The sequence below is a fragment of the Crocodylus porosus genome, unplaced genomic scaffold (genome assembly GCF_001723895.1).
Source record: "Crocodylus porosus isolate Cpor-Errol unplaced genomic scaffold, CroPor_comp1, whole genome shotgun sequence".
NCBI lineage: Eukaryota > Metazoa > Chordata > Crocodylia > Crocodylidae > Crocodylus > Crocodylus porosus.
In genome coordinates, this window is record NW_017728922.1 from 11,196,661 (window position 1) to 11,204,051 (window position 7,391).

Consider the following 7,391-nt stretch of genomic DNA (forward strand, 5'->3'; position numbering starts at 1 on the left):
TTTTGGATCATGCTGATAAAATGTTATGCCTGAGAATATTGTATGGTGCTATAGCTGTTGGCAGCCTTTGTATAAAGAACTGCTTTGTAAATATCCTTTTATCAAGTTTGTGGAGGGTCTACTGGACAGTCTCAATGACAACTGTTTTTTTTCCTCCTAATAAAATAAATATGGTTGTAGTAGATGATTTGATGGACTGCCTGTGACAGCAGCGAAATCAAGAAAGCCTTTACCAAGTACGTGCACCATCGGAATCTTAGCATTATGTATATAGTTCAAAATGCTTTCGGTCAAGGGAAAAGGAACTGCACCATTGCCTTTAACACAAAACACATGGTTTTGTTTAAAAACTCCGGATAGTGTCCCTGGCATGGTAGATGTATCCAGGTAAAGTCCAGTTCTTGCCAAAAGCTTTTGAGTATGCCACTAAAACACCTTACAGCTATCTGGTGGTTGATTTAAATGCTTCTACCCCAGATGCTTTTAGATTAAGAACAGGGCTTTTTCCTCCTGATCAACTGGTTGCTTACACTTTTAAAAAAACAGCAGGTGGAAATAAAAAGAGATGAGGTAGCGGCGGCCTATTCTTAGCTCTTGAGATGGTGGAAGGGGAACATATCTAGCCGTGTAAATTCAGGGTAAATTCGGCTCTCTTAAAACTGCTTCTTCAATCCTCCCCACAGCAGAGAAAAGCTCTCCTTGGCCTCTGATGATTTAGTAGCAGCCATTTCAGAAATTGCTTTGAACACCTTAAAAGGTAACATCCTTTTTGACACCAGATCAAATTCATGTTAAAAAACCTAAGTAACAAAAGATTGCCTCTTAAAAAAAAAAGAAACAGGTGATGAAACAGTCTGGGAGATTTATCGGACCTCTGTTAAGTTTTGCTCTTTCTCTGATTACAGGGCTTTTGGCTAGCGGTGATGGAGTGCACAGAAAAAATGTACCTGGTGCCCAAACATGAGCTGGAACAATTAAGGGCTCCCCCACCACCTCAGGAAAATATTAGAACTGAGGCAACCTGCTTACTGGATGTTGAAATGAGGGATATTCTCCAAAGACTGGGGTTAGCAGAATATGATAAGGCTAAACTGTATGCATCCGTGCTTTAGAAATACCTGACCTATGTAAAACAGGGTGATCTGGACAGAGGGAAATTAACCCTATTTCTGCCGGAACAGACCCTGCTAGAAGCTGGATTACCCCCTAAAAACCCCCACAAAACCTGACACAGTTGTTCAGGAAGTATTGGATAACGTACATGCCCAATACAGGAAAAATGCTAAAGTACTGCTCACTAAGCTGAGCCAGCACAAGGATATTTCTTCTTAGGATGATCAAGGGGGTTTCGTCTACAAAGGGAAGCTTGTCAAGGGAGCTAACATGGTCAGCTTGGTCCGGAGAACCCTTCAGACTCACGCCGGGACTACTAAAAGTCTGTCTAAAGGCTGGGACATCTTTATGAAAGCCATGACTGAGCTGAATGTACTATCTTCTGTTATGGGCAACGTCATGAATCGTGAATATCTGGAACACCTGAAAGTATCTGCCTCAGACCAACAAACACCAACAACACCGCCTAAGCGAAAAACTGTCTCAAAAAGCCATTGGCTCTCCATGTAAAGTTTTATGCTTTGAAATAAACTGTTCTATACTGCTATAAAGTTTTTGTCTACAGAGGATTTTTTGAATGAAAACACATACACTCACACATTTAAATAACAACAGCTTTTTTTATACAACATCAGCCGAGTGTTTTATTTAGACAAAGCATTCATGAAAGTCATAGCAAGAAATACATGTCTGGTCATGTTGAAACAGGTTTTGAGCAGGCCCAGTCACATGGAAATTTTTATATTTACTTTTTACAAAATGCATCACCACCCTATCATTTTGTGCTAAATTGTTGGAATAATACAATTTTAAAATTTGTTCAAACAATAGCCCCTTGCTACAGTGGTGTAGGAAAAACACACAATGGTATCTGCAGGCGACAGACTGGGGGCCTTGTAACTGTTTCGTCTGAAAAACAGTGTTGGTAGCATTCTTGTTTAAAAACAACATAATGCTTTGAGGAAAGAGAGGTGACCGTACGAGTCGAAAAATTCTCTGCACTTCTGATCCTCCAAGTAAACGATGACGATGAGTTTGGGCAGCTGCCCCAGAAACAGATTCTCCTGGTTGCTGATGCGGCTGCCAGCAGGAATTCTAAACACTTTCATACCCACATGGTCTATGAGGTGTTTAGCATTGGCCATAAGCAAGGCCTCCGCGTGGCCCAGTCGGATGCCCAGTGCTACCTTCACTTTTTTCACAAAAAGTGAGGCAGATGTGACTTTTAGTTTACAGGGGCCAGCCGCTGCATTACCCATCAAGCAGAAGGCATCTTTGCTGCATGTCAGCTTAATTTTCACATCCATGCCATTCAGCAACAGTTTTTCTTGAAAAACAAATCGCTACAGAGATGACCAAGCAGCTCTATCTTTTTGCTCCAGTCTGTCAGGTTTGCTGGTCTCCACAACCCCGATTATCACCATTTCATGCAACCATTTCATGATGGCCGGGGGTACCTTTGTAAAACAGGCCAGCAGAAAATTGTGCGGCGAGAGTGTCATCGCTGTAGTTGAGAATCGATTAGATGAAAGCTCGGTAGGGGTAACAGTTGTTGCTCTGACTTTTGAGACGGTCTCCCAGAGTGACATCCAGCTGACTGAAGACAGAGGCTATTGAGTAATTCACCAAACCCACCGCTGCCCCAGGATCAAGATCTGTTCCATCACCTTTTACAATCTTGCAGCAAAGGTACAGCAGCGTATTGTTCAAATCCATGTAATCTTTGCCATTCCCAGCTATGAAAAAGTCAAGGGGGCTGGACTCGGTAATAGCTGAGAGTGGGGGGATCTCAACATACAGGCTTTTCTCAATGCAGGTCTGCGTAGAGGCTATTTGAAATACATCCAATTCAGATTTAGCACATTCTTCAGATCCGCAGTGAACATAGGCCATGGCAGTTAAAATATATTTCTGTTTCCTCCAGGACAGTGCCCCTTCTTTCTCCCAGGCTGCTTCTTGGTTTTTCATGTCTGGCTGCCTCGTTGACTTACCTTCTTCTTTTTAAGGGGTTGAGAGGTCCTGCACGTCCGTAGTCTGATGTATATTCAAAGAAAGAGCCTTAAAAGAGAGACACATGAGGCCAGACCCCTCCTGCCTTGCCGGCTTGGCCACCTTATCTAGGACAGCTCAGGAGACATGACCAATCACATCTTTGCCTACATTTTGCCCTGCATTTTTAGCTTGGGGCTTAATAGTCTCCAGACCCCTTCTCAAAAGCGGAATGGCTTTTCTAAAGAGGCTGCAAAATATGCCTCCCACACCAGCCCCGTACATCATGGGCACCCCCGATATCCGGGAAGACCGTAACCGGCCTGGGCTTTATAATAATTTCTGTACAAATTAGGGTCCCCATAGTTTTTTACCATCACCATCGTACTTTTACTTATTTTAAAATCTCGAAGTCTTCTGGGGGGCGTAGTTGAAGCTTAATGATCACTGTACCAAAGTGAAATGAGACGTGTTTGTTCTGATCCGTCTTTATTTCAATGCTGATTGTGTTGATCTGGTGCTGGCTGATGGGGACATAATGCAGGTTGTCGTATGTGATGGTGACAAACTCGTTGTTGCTCCCACGGATAGGGACGCAGTGTAGCAAAGGTACCGAAAACTCCCCGACAAGCTGATGTTCCACAATGTCTGTGTAGACATACAGCGAATTGAACCCACCAGTAATATCAGCATGGAAGGGTGTTTTTTTAGCAGAGACTCCAGGTAGCATTCCCAAAATATAGGCTAGCTCACCATGCGTATAAAAACCGTAAGAGTTACCTTTGGATTTAAGTCTCACTTTCCCGAATGCTCGGTCATAGTGCATAACTAGTTCGGGCTGAGCAGGATTGGTGGTAATTGTATTGTTTATAAGATCCAGTAATTCTGTGATTGTTGTATAATACCCCCAAGGAAGGCTGTACCCCCATTTTTTAGTCCCAGAAATTATTTTGAAAGGCATGTCTTCGTTGATGTTGTTCCAGCTGTGCAGGCATTGTTTTTCTATCTCCCAGTTCCCCAGCAGATCCAGAGATTTAACCAGTTGTATGGTAAAGCTCGAGTTGGTGTTCTGCGGGAAAATGCTGACACATGCGTTGCTCGGCAAAGTAATGTAAAAGTTGCCATCACACATCTTGGTCTTCTGACTGAGGTACCACTATAAGTTACAGTCACAGGGCGGGGACCCAGGAGCGGCCATGATCTCTCTTGGTGCCCCCTACAGTGCCAAGTTGGTGATCGAGCACCCTCGTTCTCGCCTGCCATGTCTTTGATGACCAAAATATTATAAGGGAGGCTGCCTTTCTTTTACCCCTTGGACACGGTGCTCTTATTTATCCTGGCCCTTGTTCCACGTAGATTGATTTGGTGCACCCAGCCTTATGGGCTATGTGTGGCTCCTACCACCCCTTATACCACACCCCAAACCTCTCAGATGTACCAGACATTGGTGAGTCAGTTATTAGTGCCTGTGCCCTCGCAGACGTCCTCCGGGCTCCCCTCTGTACGATCACCTGCTCTGGGCTTCTCTCTGCCTGTGCCCTCTCCAGGGCTTCTCTCTGCTCGCGCCCTCTCCGGGGCTTCTCCCAGTACTCGCACCCCCTCTGGGGCTTCTATTCATGCACGCCCTCACTGGACTTCTATTCTTGTGCGCTCCCTTGGCTATTTGCCTATGCACTCTCACGGGCACTCCCTAGCTTCTCCCATGGCTGCTGCCTGCCCTGGGCCTTTTCCCCATGATCTGTGTACAATCGCCACCCTGGGGCTTTTCCCACACAATACTGCCCTACTGGGCCTTGCTCATGCTCATGCCCGCACTGGGGCCTGTCTCCGTGATCCTGCCACCCGCACTGGGGCCTTGCCTCACAGCTCCCGCAATTGAGGCTCAGGTGGCCGTAGACGTGCCTGGCCCCCAGACCCCTTCTCGGGTCCTATGCCCCACTGGAGCTTCCCACCATTGGGCTCAGGCGGCCTTGGCCTTACCTGGCCCTCTATTGACTGAACCGCCTTCTCAGAGTTGGGGTCAGTGTACCCCCTAACTACTGTACCCTCTCTGGCACCAGACTGCTGTGCCCTCGCTGGCACCAGGAACCCCCTCGCTACTGGGGAGCTCCTATGAGGCCTCCTCCAACCCCTTATAGCCTCACCCGGTCCTCCAGTGTAACAACAAACAAAATCATCAGCCGCTCAGCCCCAACTCAAACTCAAGCCTCCTAGCCAAAACATAAACCCTAAGCCCTCTGGCTAATCATCATTTCCATCCCTGCCAGGGGCTCCTCTGCCTGGTATCCTCATCCATAAGCTGCTTAGGCCATCAGGCTCCTCACCTCAGCCTGCTCCCGGAGATCTCCATCTTCCACGACTGCCAGAGGGTAACTGCCTGCTTGGTCTCAGCTTAGGCTGTTTATATAAGCCAGGCCCTACCCGCTTCCGGTCAGCTGACTGACTGCTGTTGCCCCAGCAACCAGCACCTGTCCTTCCCTCTAGGAGCAGGCACTTCAGTTCACTGCGACACACCTCCCTTCCTAAATTCATAAACCTCACAAGGAGCGGGGCGTGTAAGTGCCCTGCGACAGTTACAAACTTGGTTGGATTCCACCCAGCTGTTAAATTTACATGGCCACCTCAAACATTTCACCAACAATAGCTTCTTTCTTCCCTTTCGTTTCGTTTCTAGAACTTTTTCCACCCAGCAAACTCTGTCCTATTTGGGGTTCACTTTTTGTAGTTCTTCAGGGTAGAAACAACCCTCGATAGGTTTGTCTTCATACTCTTTTAGGCAGTATACAGGTGTCTGCACACATCTAAGGACTTCATCCACTATGAAAATCTCATCGGAGAATGTTTGTTCATAACCTTTTTCAAACCTCCCTTTAATCCTAGACACTCTCACGTGGTCTTCTTTCCTAAACACGGGTGCTGCTGGTTTTGTTTTGAAATAGTCCCCGTACACGGTTTTCTACACCCTTTGAGAGTTTGAGAAGTTCACGTCAACAGGCCTGGTGTGGATAGTTCTGTGAAAACTGTGGTTGTAGCTCTTTATAAAGTCTGGTAACACATCAATGTAGCGAAAGATGTTGCGGGCTGTAAAATACTTCCACATCTTTGATTTTAATGTTCTGTTAAACCTCTCTACCACTGCCGCTTTCACTTCACTATTCATCACAAAATGGTGAATATTATACTGTTTTAACAGCTTGCTTAAAGACTTATTTAAAAATTCTTTTTCCCGATCAGTCTGTAATTTTCAAGGTACATGGCCCTCTGTAAAAATGGTTTTAAAGGCCCGAGCTATTTCACCACCTGAAGTCTTTTAGACCCACAGCACAAGCATACTTTGATAATATGTCTATTGCTGTTAAGATGAATTTAACCCCACCATTGTGCTTGGAAAACTGCTGCTTATCCACCAAATCTGCCTGCCATTGGGCATCAATATCTGAAATAACAGTCTTGGTTCTTTTAAAATGTCTTCTTGCCGGTTTATGTAGGGTGTAGGAATCCTGATCTGAAAGCCAGGCAGCCACCCCACTTCTGTTTAGAATCTTATTCTGCCTTTTGGTGGCTTCAAAAAGCATGTTCACCAAAACTGCCAGCTTCACCAGGAGAGTAATAAACTTCCTTTAACATAGCCTCCTGTGTAGACATGTCTGGTAACCGCTTCCTCCAACACCCACCTCCACACTAACACCCATGTGATGTATTCAAACACTTGAGGACAAATTTAAACCATGGCACAAAGATACCATCTTCCAAATTCTCAATGTCTCCTTTGGGGGCCTGGGCACTAGGTCATAACTGTACCACATGATCTAGGGTGATTCTTGCAGCATGATGGGTTGGGCTTTGGGGGTCTGCATGGGCTGTCCTTCTGATGTCATGGACCATGTGGTGCTGATGTCACACACCATGTGACTGGGGTGGGAGCAGAGTTGCTGATGTCACATACCACGTGACTGGGGTGGGGCAGAGTTGCTGATGTTACATACCACATGACTGGGGTCAGGGGGCGGAGTCGATGATGTCACACACCACGTGACTGGGGTCAGTGGCAGGGCTGGTGATGTAATACACCACGTGACTGGGGTCAGGGGGTAGGGCTGGTGACCATACAAGGGGAAAGGGGCTGGGCTAAGGGGGGCTTCTGGTCCTGCCCACCTGTTAGAAATGGAGTGTTGTTAGAAATGCATAGTTTGCATCTCGTACTTGATAAGAAAAACACTGCCAAGGACTTTTTTCCTTGGCCAGCCTTGCCACAGTTCTTCTTATACTAAATCACACTCTCCCCCAGC

At 46.2% G+C, this 7,391-nt stretch overlaps 1 long non-coding RNA gene across 1 annotated transcript in view; it reads right to left on the reverse strand.

Moving 5' to 3' along the window:
- Nucleotides 1-203: 203 nt before the first annotated feature.
- The window catches only part of LOC109313339, a 12,907-nt gene continuing 5,719 nt past the window's right edge, over nucleotides 204-7,391 (reverse strand). Inside the window, exon 3 of the long non-coding RNA XR_002102027.1 lies at nucleotides 204-283. This is a non-coding gene — a long non-coding RNA (uncharacterized LOC109313339). The remainder of the gene's footprint in view (nucleotides 284-7,391) is intronic.